At 43.8% G+C, this 17,812-nt stretch overlaps 1 protein-coding gene across 1 annotated transcript in view; it reads right to left on the bottom strand.

Annotated features, from left to right (window-relative positions):
- Positions 1 to 17,812, bottom strand: part of Dnr1 (E3 ubiquitin-protein ligase defense repressor 1) — a 113,155-nt gene that overhangs the window by 83,042 nt on the left and 12,301 nt on the right. The gene's annotated exons all lie outside the window — the stretch shown is intronic.

Below are 17,812 nucleotides of genomic sequence, written 5' to 3' on the forward strand. Positions count from 1 at the left end.
AACTTGCGCTTATTTTGAAGCTTGAAGCCTCTAGCTTTACACCCTGTCACTAATTTGACGATAAAAAATTTTTACGTGTTGCAACATGTGGGGAAGTCCGAAGACAAGTGGAAAACCGAAGGCTTATTTTCAGTCGAAAATGTTACGAACTGAAATAGCTGTGAGAACAATGAAAAATTTTTTTGCGGAATGAATCTTCCACAGATTTGAAGATTTAAGTCTCCTCTTTCCAACGACACCAAAAAACTTGATGTACGATTTTGTTTTACGAAATTACGACAGGTTATATGTCGTCAAACTTGAATCCGAAAAATATTCGAATACTGTTTGCGAAAAATGTTTGACGAAGTTTGAACAGTCATAATTTCTAGAAAAAAAATCGTACGATCATAAACTGGAGCTTATTCTAAAGCTCGAAGCCTCTACTTTTACATACGGTCACTAATTTGTCCATGACAAATTTTTGCATATTGTAACAATTGGAGAAACAAAGACACTAAATTTTCAATTTTTAGAAAATTGTCGACGATATTTGAGCTGCTGTAATTTCGTGAAAAAAAATCGCATCAATATAAACTTAGGCTTATTTTAAAACTTGAAGCCTCTACTTTTACACACTATCACTTATTTTCCGATAAAAAATTGTTGCATTAAGTAACAGGTGGGGAAGTGAGGACACTAAATATGCAATTTTCAGAAAATTGTCGACAATGTTTGAACTGTTATAATTTCGTTTAAAAACATCGAATGATGATAAAATTAGACTTGTTTTAAACCTCGAAGCCCCCTACTTCCAACAAACTATCACTAATTCGCCGATAAAATTATCGACGATGTTCGCATTGTTATGATTTCGTTAAAAAACAACTAGTAGAGCAATATAACCATCGCAGTCGAGTTTTCATTAAACGAAAAAAAGAGTCAGGTGTACCACGGATAATTCTGAGCTCGATTAGCCAAGAATAATTCAGTTTCATAGCGAATTCGCGGATGTTATTCGTTAACCCCTGCCACCGTTGTGTTATACATGTGCATCGGTAATCAGCTGGCCGCGATGATGTCAACGTTTCGAGCTTATGACACTTTGACACCGGTGTACTTTGAGTTGTTTAGGATAGACGCGACAAGTTAGGCGAGCCGTTCGGCGTCGCACGAGAAACTATTTCGTTCGCGGGAAAGATGGCCGTGTTTTTGTCGTATGTATAACGGAATAGAGACAACGAGGCACACGTTATGCTTGGACGTATCGCCGGCCATTTTCTCGAGCCATTTCGCACCTGACGCCCGCGAACGACACGCGCCGCCCGGAAATCGAGTTCCATTTTCATTGTCGGTGTTTACCATAAATTCGATACGTGGACAAGCACTATAATGGAGGATTCGAGTCGTGCACGCGTCCCGACCACCGTAAATCCACAAGCACGCTCGTCCGACAACTACACCTTCCCTTTCGCGACCCATTTCGCGTCGCGATGTAAATTTTAACTCTCGTTCCTCAAATTCCTCAAGTTCCAACTTCGAACCTGTGAGGGCAACAGAAGAATTCCAAAATGGTATACTACTGTTATCAACCTATCAGTCCCATTGAGAAAAAGGAAATCAATTTTTATTCCAGTTTGTTGCGATCGAGTTAAAACATTTTTATTTTGCATAGAGACACCCGTTAACAAGCTTTTACCGTTGGCGAAAGTTTCACACAAAAATCACTAGAAACAAGAAACTTTCGATACGAATGACGGCTTCGAGCGTACTCCCCTGTAACTGTGCCGCTCCGAGTATACTCCCCCGTAACTGTGCCACTTCGAGTTTCATATAGTTTCCACGTTCACCACGGCTCTATAAACCTCGGAAAGATTAGTGTTGCGTTATAGCCATCGAATAAATTTCGGAAGGGTTAAGGAAGCAGCCGCCGCGCCGTTCTCCGGCGGAGTCCACTCGAACAGGAAGCTCCGTCGTTTCGGTCAATTTAAATAAATCACTGCGATAAATGCCGGACGAGGACCACCCACCCGCCACGACCTCCGACGACCCAGTTCCAGCCGAGGAACACTCGTTCGCGAGGCTAATCGCGAGATTTATGCGGGCACTTCCGGTTCCGCAAATATTCATGGTCTCGCATTGTTTCGGACGTTAGAAAGCGGCGAAACGCCAACGACGTTGCTATATGTCACAGACGGAGGCGCCAGATGAAGACTTGTCTCCTTCCCCTTATACGACCCTGTTCCCCCACTCTTCCGCCGCAGCACGGTCACGTGACGCGTTCCGCCTCTGTCGTGAGTCACAACGTCACGTGACTAATCCGGTAATGGCAGAGAGAGGGTACCTTCCCCTCGATTCGTGCTACCTCCCCTCATCTGGCTATCGAGGAGCTGTTTTATCGCTCGCGCGCGTTTCGTTCGCGCAATTTTGAAAGCAATCTCGAGGGGAATCCACCGGTAATCTCTTCCATCCTCGAAAGCTGTCTCTCTCCCTCTCTCTCTCTCTCTCTTCCTCTCTCTCCCCCTCTTCCTGTCTCTCTGCCCTCGAGATATTCATATTCCCCGAGAGAAAATAACTGCGATTAACGGTCGCGCGATTACCGAGCGGTATTAACGCGATCTTCCGTTGTGGAAGCGTCCGACTTCGTTAAGCCGTTCGCGTAATTGGTCCAGATGCAACGACGGCCACGGGAAATTCCCTCTTCTCCGGCCACGTCTCCGACACGTGGGATCGTCCAAACAATCGTTAAATAACAAGAAGGAACTAGAATCTACCGGGGAAACAGTCCGCAAGGAACCCCGGAGGAACGCGTAACATCGAAATGAAAAGCCTGGCTAGCGCACCGGCCGACAACGCACGCCGAAAAATACATTGTTTAACGTTGACCCGATAACGGTAATTTAACCATTGCGCAAGACGATACGCGAGCAAACCTGCTTTCAATTTGCCTCTCTAATTTTTTCGCGAACTATTGCTGGCAAACAGCAAAATTGCGCAGAACTCTGGTGGGTAATGCTCGTGGATCGATTTAAAATCGATTTGCATTCTATTTACAAAGTGCGACTATTTAATTCGAACGATTATGAATTAACGCGATCCAGAAAAAAATAGATACGTTTGTAGATACAGTGCATCCAAGAAGTATTCGGACACCGAGTTTTCCAGTTTCGAGGAATGAGGGCTTTGCACCGTCGAACTTGGTCCTCGTTTTTGTTCCATGAAACAGTGAAAAAAAATCGTAAACTGATTTTTAAGATCTCGTTTTGAAGAGGAGGTTTCAGTCTTCGAATCCGTAGAAGATTCATTCGTGAAAAAAATTTTTCGATGTTTTTAAAGACGTTTCAATGCGTAGCATTTTTTATGAAAAATGGGTCTTCGGTTTGTAATCTGTTGCATCGTGTAAAAATATCTTGGAGGAAAATGAATAATTCCGTGCGAGAGTAGAGACTTCAAACTTTCAAATGAGACCAAATTTATCGCTTTACGATTGTTTTTCACGAAATGGCAACAGGTTAAATATAGTCGATTTCTCGAGACTCAGAAATTTTACGTTCAAATACTTTTTGGACTCACTGTACTTGTCTCAGAACTTATACAGTTAAGTTTTCATTACCTTTTTTACAAAGTTTTTTTTTAAGGAATATATTTAAAAGTAGCGCTGGGGGTATCTGCATGAAAATTACAAAGTTAGTTGATTGGTCATGAATAAACTGCATATTTTATGCATTCACGACAAGACTAACCGGATGAAACAGAAAATAGTGAAAACATCAGAAAATTCTATAAACTTGATTATACAATTTTCAAATCGAATTCTTAAAAAAAGAAATAATGCAATTCCTACTTCTCGCAATCGGTGCGCACAATTTTAATTTTACAAAAAATGATACGTTGGGTGTATCTGCATAAAAATTAAAAAGTTAGTGGATTGGTCATGAATAAACTGCATATTTTATGCATTCACGACAAGACTAACCGGGTGAAACAGAAAATAGTGAAAATATCAGAAAATTCTATAAACTTGATTATACAATTTTCAAATCAAATTCTTAAAAAAAGAAATAATGCAATTCCTACTTCTCGCAATCGGTGCGCACAATTTTAATTTTGCAGAATAGTCTGCAGTCCAGTTATGAACACAAGACTAAAAATTGCATCGATTCTAAGGGACCAAAAAATCAACTGGAAATCAATGTTCTGAAACGCTTTTTACCTTTCAAGGACAGTTTCAAATTTCACTCTGTCGCAATTGCATGAGATCGTAACGTGTTTTGTGCGCATAAAAATGATATTACCTCATGGGCAGCAAGAACTATGGATATTTCTGTCGAAAGAACGAGCTTCGTGCCGCATGAATTTTTTAAAGAGCCCGTAATTAGCCGTTCGAAGCGTTGCGATGTGAAGTGTTCTCGTTATCAAAGCTATATTTTCAATCATTTTTTTCCGAAAAACTATCGAAGCTCTCACATTGGTATTTGGCACGCATATTTATCAGCATTTGAAGCATACATGTGATTTTTTTAACGCGAAAACTATAAAAATTACGTGAGTTATATATTTTTTTATGGAGCACGGTTTGAGAAACATGGAGAGCGATCGATATTTGTAGAAAATTCCAAAGTAATCAGTATTCCGGATCATAAAGAATTTACACAGTCTCCAGCAAATAGCTAGAGCAAATTTAATAGCGGCCAAAGGAAGATCAAAATATTACTACGATAAAAAGATTCTTCACATTGGCTCTACACAGAAATAAATTCAGTGAAAATTCCCAAGTGAAAATTCCGAAGTGAAAATCGATTTTTAGGGGGGAAAAATGAAAAGCAGAATCCCCTCTTTAAAAAATTACTCTGGAAAAAGGATCGATAGCGTTCAGACAGTGGGGCACCATAATATCGGTGCTTTATGTCGCCGTTTCTATTGTAGTTCCGTGTCAGGACTAGGAAACTAATCTCGGGCCGCGGCGATTCGGCGTCTGGAATGCCGCCAGCGCCGGAAACTGTACCCGGCCTCGAGTTAAGCCCATTTGTAAACCGTCGCGATTGCATACTGTCGAACGAAAAATAGCAATAAGCTTGCCGAGCCGCCGGACAAGAGCTCTCCGGCCGGCAATAATCGTCTCGGAACGTCGTATCTACACCGTGGTGTTTCTCCGTTGACAACGCGAGCAACCCGAGACTGTCCCATTTTGATTTTAACGAGCTTTTCTCCGACGATAGCCTGCGGGACCATAATGACCGCCGCGGCAAACAAACTGTTACTGCGGCCGTTTTCTTCGAGCGTTTCACACGGAGAAAAATTCAGAGAGACTCAAATCCTTTGGAAACCTGTTCGGGAACGTCTGCGGTCATCGGAAACCGAGGGGTCGACACGATTAGCATAAAATAGAAATCAAACGAAATTCTTTCATTACAATATTCATTAGACTGCGAGTTAAAAATTGATCGCACTTGTTATAAGCAGACCGCGGATTTTATGCATTTATGACAAAGCTGAGTAGGTGTGATTCAAAACGGTGAAAACATTAGAAGAATTTCAGAATACTGCTGTGTTATTTTCTTACTTTGACAGCCAAACTAGAAACATCAAAAATTCCATAAAATCAAAGTTATTTAATGAAATAAAAATTGAAGAAAATTAAATGGATGATATTAAGTAGTCCTCCAACTTTACTAAACTTCCTCCAACTGTTGTAAAAATTCATTTCACTCCAGTTTGTTGCAATTCGGGTAGAAAATTTTTATTTTATAGATATAGTAGCCACTTAAGAACATTTTCTCTGTTTCGATAATTTTACTAGGAGAGGAGTAATAAAATTGTCGTTCAGTTCTTTACACTGTGTCAAACTGCGGCTATTTTTGTCGGAAATGCATGAAATGGTAAACGAAGAATTCAAATTGAGATCGATCCAGCTGAGATCGATAAACTAACAAATTACACCGCACGATTCGGGAAGAGGAATGTCTCGAATTTTCTTCGCGGGCCTTCCGACTTTTACGATCGTATGGAAGAATAATACTCGAAACGGAGCAGTAAGTGGTGCCCCTCGGTGGCAGCTACTTTCGATATATGAGACGCGATATCGTGGATATATCATCTCGAAAAGGAGAGGCGACAGCAGTTTCGTGAAACCGAACCGCCATTTCGGGGCCACCTTCGGCCGCTTTCTAATCCACGACGATCGCTCGATATCGACAGAGAGGCTTATTGTACAGGAGGGTGTACCGATAACTATACCGATGTACCGTCGACGGCTATGCTCGTCTATAACTCTCGCTTATCTTTGACACGACGTCGTGCCAAGGATCCAGCGAACGCGCACCGTTACAATAACGTTTTCGATAGCTGTCGCGACACCGACGACAGAAATTCTCGAACAGATGCAGTACCGGGCGATTTTTCAGAATTTTTTCCGGCAGAACCGTCCACGATATGGAAATAAACTATCCTGGGAAGTAAAGTGCTAGTCTTATGTTACGCGAGAACATTTTCGTTCGACTCGTTCGCTTCGTCGGGTCGTCGACGCATCATCGTTTCGATCAACCTTGCTGTCGCTAGCTAAAAGGAGTTCCCCAAAAAGTTATTGTAACTTCCTAGAAAATGGATCTTCCGAGCTGAAAATTTTTGTATGGATCCACCGAAGTACTACTTAAATGTCGTAAAAGTCTCGCAAATCTGCGCTCGCGCTTTTGATCTTGGAAAATTGCTAACGCTGTTTCGAGCAAGGCAAATATGGATAGATGGCATAGGTTGCTATAAGCAGTCGTGTAATTTTAAAAAATGAATATTCCGAGCTGCAAATTTTTGTATAGATCCTTGGAAGTACTTTGCAAATGTGGTAAAAGTTTCGCAAATCTGTGCTCAGGCGTCTGTTTTTAAAAAAATTGTTAGAATCCACGCTTTTTCAAGAAAATTGAAAAATATGCGCCAGATAGTACAGGTTGCTAAAAACAGTCATATAATTTTAAAAAATGAATCTTCCGAGCTGAAAATTATTGTTTACACCCTTGGAAGTGCTGTCCAAATGTGGTAAAAGTTTCGTAAATCTGTGCTCAGGCGTCTGTTTTTAAAAAATTGTTAGAATCCACGCTTTTTCAAGAAAATTGAAAAATATGCGCCAGATAGTACAGGTTGCTAAAAACAGTCGTACAATTTCAAAATATGAATCTTCCGAGCTGAAAATTTTTGTATAGACCCTTGGAAGTGCTGTCCAAATGTGGTAAAAGTTTTGCAAATCTGTGCTCAGGCGTCTGTTTTTAAAAAATTGTTAGAGTCCACGCTTTTTCAAGAAAATTGAAAAATATGCGCCAGATAGTACAGGTTGCTAAAAACAGTCGTATAATTTCAAAATATGAATCTTCCGAGCTGAAAATTTTTGTATAGACCCTTGGAAGTGCTGTCCAAATGTGGTAAAAGTTTTGCAAATCTGGGCGCAGGCATTTGTTCTTAAAAAATTTTCGGATTAATTTCTATTTCGTAGAAACTGGCGCGGACAGTAGGTCGGCTAGAATCGTTGAGGTTCTCGATGTGGGAGCATTCCTTCCGGAGATCGTGGACCTGGATGCTGCGTGGGCGTTGTTCTCGATCGTTTCTGTCTTGGAGGAGCGTTGTCCTGCTCGGGAACTCGTCGGGAAGCTGACGGAGATTCGTAAAGCGTATTCAGGGCCAGTTTAGCCCGCGGAGAATGGCCTTAATGCGGTCCGCTCTTCTTTCTATCTCTCTCACTCTCACACAGAATCTCAATCTCTATGTACCTGTTTCTCTCACTTCCATCGGAGTCTTGCTCTTCTCGCTCTCATGCATATGTAACGGCCGACGTGGCCTACACAGAGGCCCGCGTTCTACGGCTGTACACGTTCCGGCGAACACGTTTAAGGGTAAATACTGTTCGTTCAGAAACGCGCATACGAATGCACCGTGGAATGCTCGGGCCGTTCGCAGAGCCGTGCACAGGCGTTATTATCGCCTACACTTGGGGGATCGTCGAACGCAGATACCGTCGGTGTGCTTCACCCCGTGCCCGTTCATCGTCGAAATGGAAGCGATAGCGAACGAAATTCCTAGACACCCTCGGAAATTAAGGGAATACGAGGACTGGGTGCTCGTTTGGTACGGCACTGGAGTGGTTCGATCGTGTCCTAGGGTCCTCAGAAATTAAAAGGAACGACGCGAGAATTTTCCAATTTAATTAGTGAACTCGATCGCCTCGAGATAAATCGTTCGTTCCTCGCGATCGACGCCAGCGATTTCGTTCAAAATTCACTATCGTATACTTCGCGCGAAATTAGGGGGGGTTTAAGTCATCGTTTCGCCTCTCTCCAATTTATTTACGAAATATCGACCTTCGAACCTCGCCGTCTTCGAGAAGACTAGCGCCGAGAATTTTTCTTTCGAAAACTGTCCTGCGAATCGAGTCGAATTTTTCGGATATCGAACAAGCAGGATTGATACAGAGGAAGAGATCAAGAAATGAACGAGGTTTCCCCCGGTTTTTCGAACTGCGTCGAGCTGTTTCCCTGGGCACGGGCCAGCGAAACTTCCGCGAATTTTCTGCTCGCGAGTCGGAACGTACTAATTCGCGGTGGATGATGTCGCAGTCTCGCAGCGACGCACCCGCCGGGGATTATGTTCTCTCGAAGTTGTGTAGGCTTGGCGAAATAACAAGCGACACACACACACACAGAGAGAGAGAGAGAGAGAGAGAGAGAAAGAGAGAGAGGGAGAGTCGGCAGCAACGATGCGGGATCCACGGCCCCGTGGGATCCGTAAGAAAAGCTCGCGAACTTGTGCATCGACGCGGTAAGCCGAGGCTGCATCGTTGCAAAACGCTGCCCGCATCGCCTGCAACGGCTTGCACACCGTTATTATCTCTTCCGGCGATGCTTCCCCGCTAAAACCTACGGTAATCTGCATCATCCGTGGAACACGTCCATCCCCCGTGCTCGCCACCGAACCGATAGCGAGACCTCTGCGCGCTGCCCTAAATCTTTCGAGGCAGCGAGACCCTGTAAGCAATTTGCTTTCAATTTTCCAGCAAAATTTGTCTCCAAAATTCCTATCCACATGTTTCCGCATTAGGCTCGGTATTTGAGTGCAAAGTCTGCAGCCAATTCCATGCCAAATTGAAGCCAAACCTTGGCTTCGTTATAGAGGGCAGGTCGGTCGCACTGAGAGGGAACCTAACCTTGTCCTGAAAGTAAATATCGGGCAAAATCGGAGTGTAATACATTTATACACATATTTTATTCTTTATAACACATTTTTTACGGCGCTTTGTCTTTCACCGCACATTGTGGTGTTTACGCACCACTTTTGCCAACAAGGTTACGTCTGCACTTAGTGCGACGGACCTGCCCTCTACAACGAGGGCCGAACGAAGCCAAGGTTTGGCTCCAATTTGGCGTGGAATTTTGCCTGCAAACTTTCCACTCGATTTGCGATCTGCCTCCGAATTTGACTAGGAATTTCTCGACAAATTTTGATGCTAAATTCATATAAAATGGGGACCAAATTCTGCTCGAAGCAGAGTTTGGTACCAAATGGGCAAGTCTTTTGCTCGCAAAGTGTGGTGCAAACATTGCGCAAAATTTGCTTGAAACAGCATCTGGCTAACTGGGGAGCTTCGGGAACGTTCACCAACGAGAACAACTCGGCGAACTTTGCGCGACGAATCTCTTAAGGGGTTAGAGCTTGGTCCTCGAATATCCAATGAAGTCTGCGGTCTTGCATTTTGTCGTAGCACCGGCTTGATCGAGATTCTACTGTCAGGTGACTATTGTCGGTGAAGGAATAGTCTGCAAGCTCCGGGAGATTACGCTTGCCTGAAAAACGCAAAATTTTTAGGACTGTGATCCAGGCTTCATACTATTGAGGAACGGTAGACGCAGGTTTCCAAAAGATTCGATAATAATATTGAGATTCGTTCTAATTACCACGTTTTATATTTATAAAATAGAAAATATAATTCTCTTCTCCCAGAATGAATATTCGCTTCTAACTGCATGGAATGCTTGACTGTCACTAAAAATGCTGCATTGTTCCTGGCCAATCAGTTCTGTGATTTAATTCTTAGTTTTGGGATTATTTGTTATTCTTTGGAGATAAAAAGAGCGTTGATTTATCCTTTTTTTCTATGCACTGTAATTTTTTCCCTACAGAATTTTTCACCCGAGATAAATATTCCTAATTTAAAGTTTGCCAACCTATGGGGTCAAAGAGCGCCCCGGGAGTGCTTGGATTAAAAAATTTTTTCTTTCTCAAATCCCCGCGTTTTCGATAAACCCGTCATATTTCATCGAAACCTGAGCGCCGGGACTTGCAGTAGCTCGGCAATTTTTAAATATGTTTCTACAATATTTCTATAAAAGATCATATTTTAAAAAGTAACGAGATCATATTTTCCATCAGTTTTCCAACCTATGGGTTCCAGAAGCCTCCTCCATGGTAGGTTAATTTACTCGATGACGATCGAACCCTTGAGACGCGGTGTTCAGCCAGACGAATATTGGCTCGCACACCAGTTTTGCGTTAAAAGTTCATACATTTTTATTCGATACTGCTGCCAGTCTAACCGGTTGGCAGACGCCGTCGCCGTAAGACAAGGCGTTAAAGATCATATTCAATCTGTTCGCCCGACTTCGCCGCGGTCTTCTCGTTTTTCTGGGCAAGTGGAGTGTAGGAAAATGTGCTCTCGGACGGCTCGGTGCATTTTAAAAGAATCCATTAAGGCTGATCGATACCTTATCGGGGCACTTTGCGCGGCCCGAGTGTTTTACAGCGGGCTCCTTTGCTCTCCCCGTCGACGTTCCTCGGCCGATTTTTCTGTCCCCTGTCGCGTCGAATTTTCAAGCATTTTTCGATGACGGCTCAATGGAGCTTCACGGAGCCTTAAATGTCTTCTTCCAGCAGATATCCAGCGACACGGAGCCCGACGAGCCGTCACCATTGATTAATCAACATTGAACCAACCCAAAGCAGACAGTATTGCCTTATCAAAGTGGCAAGATTGAAAATAGATTTCGTGCGATTTTTACCGTGACGTATACTTGAAAAAGTTATTGTAACTTCCTAGAAAATGGATCTTCCGAGTTGAAAATTTTTGTATGGATCCTCCGAAGTACTATTTAAATGTCGTAAAAGTTTCGCAAATCTGCGCTCACGCGTTTGATCTCGGAAAATTGCTAACGCTGTTTCGAGCAAGGCAAATATGGATAGATGGCATAGGTTGCTATAAGCAGTCGTGTAATTTTAAAAAATGAATATTCCGAGCTGCAAATTTTTGTATACATCCTTGGAAGTAATGTCTAAACGTGGTAAAAGTTTCGCAAATCTGGGCCCAGGCGTCTGTTCTTAAAAAATTGTTAGAGTCCATACTTTTTCAAGCTGACTGAAAAATGCACCAGGCGGCACAAGTCGCTACAAAAAGACGAGTCTACTAAAAAAAAAATGAATATTACCAGCTGAAAATTTTTATATAGATCCTTCGAAGTACTGTCTAAATGTGGTAAAACTTTAGAAAATCTACCATCGCGCGTCTGACCTCGAAAAGTTGTCAATGCTTTTTCGAGCAAGGCAAATGACTAGTTAGCATAGGTTGCTAAAAACAGTCGTGTAATTTTTAAAAAATTGAATTTTCCAAACTGAAAATGTTTGTACACGTTCTTCGAAGTACTGTCTAAATGTCGTAAAAGTTTTGCAAATCTGTGCTCAGGCACCTGTTCTTAAAAAATTGTTCGATTCCACGCTTTTCCAAGAAAATTCAAAATACGCGCCAGATAGCACAGGTTGCTAAAAACAGTCGTATAATTTTAAAAAATGAATCTTCCGAAGAAAGCGTGTACGCTAATTTGCAGCGGGCGCATCGACGGTGGTAGATTCGGAGAAATGAATACCCAAGCAAATGGAATTGCAATATCATTACTGCTCTTGCAACGAACACGGGAAGCAGGAGATATTTCGGAGCAGCTTTCATCGGCGCTCTTCGCGAGCATAAACGAGCTCGGAGTCGAGAGCGCGGCGGTTTTCTTTCGCGCGGAGAACGCATAAACCTGGTAGCCGCTGTGCAATAGCGTTCGGGCCAGGATTATAGTCGGCGGGGGTAGCATTAGCACGGATTAACCGATCGCCATTGAAGGCTTTATTCCCGGGGGCGAGCACACGCGCGTTCTGTATCTCGATAACCGGATTGCGGAAGTAACCGGGGAAGAATGAGAGGAGAAACGTGTCGTCGAATGCAAAGCGTATCGATTAGCTTCCGCGAAACCACTGCCGTTCGACTTTTATGGGCTCGGTGTGGTTCCGGAGCGAATCTTCTACGATTCTCTTCGGGGTTGATTGTTGCGAGGTTCCTCGCGAGACGAACGGTTATCCGCGGATGGCAGAAATAGCTCCGTCAGTGTCGAAACGGAACGAAGAAGAATCGAGAGAGAGCCGATGGCGCAGCTGACCAGCGTTCTCCTCCGTGCGGCCTCGAACGAGACCCAGTATATCCTGCTCTTCTTCTTCGGGAAGAAACGATACCGGGTCCTCTCTCGGACATTGGACAGCCGGGGGATGAACGGCGAAGACAAACGAGCGGAAAAACAAAATACGCTCCGGGAACCTATTACCGTATAACTCGATTTTCCCTTCTCCGAACGAAGAGAAACCGCTCTCTCCTTCGCAGCGCCACCCTTCTTCTTCGGTTTTCTCGCCCCAACAGGGGCTGTCTCTTCCGACTGGAAAATCCACTCTCGGCAAGAAGCAACTCCGCCGTGTGTCCGCTCTCCCTCTGCGAGTAAATATCGGCCGGATGCCGAATCTCGGAACCTCCAAACCGTCTTGAGCGCTGCAATGGGTTTGTAGGGTCTTGTACGGGTCTCGAGCAGTGTTGTGTTTGCCTTCGATCACACGGGATCGTCTCGCAAAAGAAGAATAGGAATGCGTGAGAAAGAATTCGAAACAATGGCATCGGTGGAATCAATTCCTCTAATATTACGCAAGATATTCGAACGAAACCATATGTGCATGATAAGTCTACTTGTTCTTTACGTACTGTATTTTTTTCAAAATTTTGGGTCGCGTTTTAAGTGTGGGAAAAAATCATTTCAACATCTAGCGGTTAGGAAATCCCAGCTGGCAACCCCCAACTTTGTCAGGGTGTTTCTCCATCAGTATGCACGATATTCGGATGAATCAAACTGCAAATACTAGGTGCACATTAGCTCAACATTCTGTATTTTTTTCAAAATTTTTGGGTCACTTTTTAAGGGTGGAAAAAATTATTTCAATAACTACCGGTTAGAAAATCACAGGTTGCAATCTCTAACTTTGTCAAGATGTTTCTCCATCAATATGCAAGATATTCGGATGAATCAAACTGCAAATACTAGGTGCACATTAGCTCAACATTCTGTATTTTTTTTCAAAATTTTTGGGTCACTTTTTAAGGGTGGAAAAAATTATTTCAATAACTAGCGGTTAGAAAATCACAGGTTGCAATCTCTAACTTTGTCAAGATGTTTCTTCATCAATATGCAAGATATTCGGACGTATCAAACTGCAAATACTAGGTATACATTACTTCTACACCCTGCATTTTTTTCAAAATTTTGAGTCACATTTTAAAGGAGGAAAAAATTATTTCAACGTCTAGCGGTTAGAAAATCCCAACTTGCAACCCCTAACTTTACCAAGACATTACTCCATCAGTATACAAGATATTCGGACGAACCAAACTGCAAATCCTAGATCTACACTAGCTAAACATCCAGTATTTTTTTCAAAATTTTGAGTCACGCTCTAAGTGTGGATAAAAATTATTTCAACCTCTAGTAGTCAGAAAATCCCAACATGCAACCCCTAGCTTTGCCAAGACGTTTCTCGATCAGTAAGCAAGATATTCAAACGAATCAAAACGCAAATAATAGGTCTGCATTAGCACCACACCCTGAATTGTTTTCAAAATTTTGGGTCACGTTTTGAGCCGTTTGTATCGCTGATCGCATAAGCCCTCGGTTGACCACGCACACGAAGTTCTGTTATCAATTTCAGTCTCGTGGATAGTTCGCATCGATCGAGAACGATCGACGTTTTCATAGTCGTTATGTGTCCTGCCTAACGCAATCATCGTCACGAGTTCCCGATCGTCTCGGTTGGTTTGACGGTGTTACGACCAATGATCGGCGACCGATGGCCGTCGCTCAGTGTCCAGCACAGTGTAATTCCACGGACAGAAACCCAGCATCGGTTAACCGTACGGGGACCGTAGTTACTCGTTGGTTTTCACCGATGAAAACGTAATTACGTACTTTGTCTCCCGGTTACGGGGAAACCGGGGGGGAGGGGCCGAGGTCGCATTTAATTGCCGCGTCGCTTGCAAACAGAGACTCGAAATTTCATCGCGGACCATTCCCCCTGAAAGTAGACGCTTCTTCGTTTCATCCCGGCGTCGGTATCCTCCGGAGTGCTAGAGGTCGTTGGCAATGCTGGTCGTGGTTCGACCCCCGCAAGAACCCCCGTATCGATTTTAGATTTTCCGATTTAATTACAGTTTTCTGTTCGACCTGTGCACGTTACAAATGCGCACGTTTCAATGGACGCTTATCCGTAGCTTCTCTCTCGCTTTTCCCATGATCTCGAACGAAGTGTCAGACAAAGGGACGACAAGTTCGGAACGCGTTCGAAATCACGGTGCACTCGCGGTGCATCGCGCCGCGTGGGTAATAGCCGCGCAGATTGCAGTCGCTCGAGTACCAGTATAGGTAAAGTATACTCCAGTATAGGAGGGGGTAAAAAACGTGCTAGACGACGAGAATCATTCGTCGCGCACAGCAGGGAACATAAAATGGTGGGTGAAAAAAAAAAAGAAGAAGAAGAAGAGTAGGGGTGCAGCTGTTTTCACCGTGGGGGAGATGCATAATCGTTTCGAATCGTCGCCATATTCCGGAGCAAATGAGGGATGCATAATCCACGGGAGCCGCCGCGCATAGTACGCGACGGTGTAATGAAGCGTTTTAAATGCACCGTTTTAAATCGGCCGCGGAGAGAGGGCAACCTCCGCGAGAGATCTACGAGATCTAGGGGAGGAATTGTTTTCTCGTGTGTCTGCTCGAGAGGTGCATGGATTTTAACGATATCGCGCGGCACGCATAATCGCTGCCGTTAAATTGCATCCGGCACACGCTGCAGAGCGATGCGGAGCGGTGCGGAGCGGTGCAGAGCGGTGCAGCGGCGATCGGCCGGTTTATCATACGGCTAAATTCCCAATTTCCCGGCCCGGTGTTTCTCCTCTCGTCTAATTTCGCTGCGGTCCTCGCAAAACGTTACGAGCGGGCCGCGGTCGCTGTAATTCCCACCGTAAAACAACGCCGACCCTGTTCGCCGCCGAGGAAAAATTTGAATTACGCTGCGCCGAGGTGTGTGCCAACGCCGAATCCACCGGCACACGCTAATTCCGCCGCGAATTTTTTCGCCGACGTCGTTGCGTCGCCAATTACTATAATCAGCGAGCTAAACAACCTTACGCGACGCTCCGACCGCGGAGGACGCGACCAAATTCTGCGAGGCTCCAGCTTTCGAGCGGAGAATTTGGTTTTGAGAAAAAGTTACCAACAAGTGTAACTTTCCATCCTAATAGCAGAAACGTCGAAAAAATTCGGTTTTTATTGTTTTTGACGATAATGTCCCACAACAAAAAATCTAAAATAATTGACGACACTGCCTGTTATAGTACTTCATCGGGGAACTAAACAGTAGAACAGCATGTTTTCATATTTTTGAGAAATCTGCATTTTTCCGATTTTCGGGGAGTTTTTCCATTTTTACGACCACAGTTTGCAACAAAAAATTCTGAAAAAATTCTCAAAAGTCCGCCTGAGGATCCAAAATATGCCACATTTTTTTCAGAATTTTAGGAAGCATCATAGTGCGGAAAAGCGCGAAATCCAATTTACCCTGTAACTACCCTCACCGGGTAGAGGGGTTTTTCTTCGTCAGCTTTCGAATGGTTCATTAATCATTGAAAAACCTCTAAGGGCAGTTTTGAGCATCTTAATCGGCTAGGCCCTTTTCTGTACAAACTTCGCAGTTTATGCATTAGAATACCACCGGTTACTTGATATTAACACTAGGTTCACGGGACCCGTGAAAATGACGGGTTCTGATATTTTTAATCTGCGGTTACAGTGAATTCTCGATATATGTCAACAACACTGTCAGCGTCATGTATCGTCCAGGAGACATACCCGAGCCGTGTTATGTTTACCGAGGCCTCTCGAGCTCCGTGATCCCTCACGGATATACCCCGCGGTAGTGGGGATAATTCCGCGACGTTTATCGTCCAGGCGTTGGCGACATATACAGGGTGTTCATTTGAAAACTTTCCAGCCGAATATCTCGAAAAATATGAAAGATATCAAAAAAGTGTAAGACACGTGTCCAAGGATTTCGAGGGGGAAAGAGGTGGCAGTATCAGTTTTTTATTTGGGTGGCGTTTTCAAGGTCATTTGAAGGTCGACTTTGTTTTTTCAAATGGAAACCTATATCTTTTATCATGGTATCTTATTGTACGTGAAAAGACCAGCAATTTTCGTAGGGTACTTTTTTGAATTCGCGCACCAGTTTCGGAGATACTTAAAGATTATTTAAAAAATGGCTAAAAACTTGAATAGACACGGTCTTCTTATTTTCCAAAGTAATGTAAAATACTCGCTTTTAGTGCTCCGTAAAGCTAGTGTTAGAAGCGAGCAAGTGCGTCACTGACGGGTGAAACAGGACTTGTTAATTCAAACAGCAAAATGTGCGAAGCCTGTATTGTAAATTTCCGAGAGATGCGGGAGGAAAAACAAAATTTAAACGGCACGGTCGAAAAAAAAAAAGCAAATGATCTTTGGTACTCGGGAAGAAGAGGTACAACAATAGAAACGATCGGAAAATCCTCTTCAACGCTCGGGGACGAATGAACACGGACGCGACCGTATTAATATTTCATTTATGCAAACCGGCGAGTTCGTTCTTTTCAGTCGGTGTATCGCGGCATTGATTTACGACGAGGGGAATATCTATTTTCTCTCGGTGAAAAACATCAATTTCTTTTTCGCTGCGAAATTCCTCGGAGAATCGTGGTTCGCGCGAACGTTTCGCGAAATTGTTGCGCGAGAGTCCTGGCGGCTCTGGCATCTCTGCACGCGATTATGGGTTCCGCGTGTACGCGCGCTTTTTATCGCGCCTGTTTATCTTTTCGAGAGAGCTCTGCGCGGAGAAAGTACCGAGGAGCCTTCGGTATGTATGCAGGACGCAGAGGCAGCGCCGTCGTCGCCGGGTTCCAGGCGACGAGGAACGAGGATCTTTTCATTTCCGACTGTCGCGTCACTTCCAATTTAACGTATTTCATCCAATTTCCGTTTCGGTCGTCGAGAATCCAATCACCGCTAACATTTCATTCGACCTGTAACCCAGATATTACTGTTTCCCCGTTTCCGTCTGTTTTTCCTCAAAGCAGAACCGGAGCAATCGCTTCCGAAATTCCCTAATAAATCGAAACGAACTCGAACCGTTCGTCGAATCCACGGGGCGAAACATATCGGGCTCGAATTCTGCTGCAAGACACACCCTTTCCCTTCGAAACCCGCCCTGAAGACGTAGGCAGAGTTAATATAATCGAAGCATTAATGAGGCGCTCCACTTTTTTTAAGGAAGCCTAGTATCTCCTAAAAAAGGGAGGGAAGTACTGTCTCAGGAACGTGTTTCCTTGAAAGGGATGATTCCCGAGGTGATTTCAAGTAACTTTTCCCTTTGCGAAAATCCTCTCCGCCGCTTCGTTTAGGAGTTATTAACGACAAACACGGACCAATCA

Source organism: Halictus rubicundus, chromosome 13 (genome assembly GCF_050948215.1).
Source record: "Halictus rubicundus isolate RS-2024b chromosome 13, iyHalRubi1_principal, whole genome shotgun sequence".
NCBI classification, from domain to species: Eukaryota; Metazoa; Arthropoda; class Insecta; order Hymenoptera; family Halictidae; genus Halictus; species Halictus rubicundus.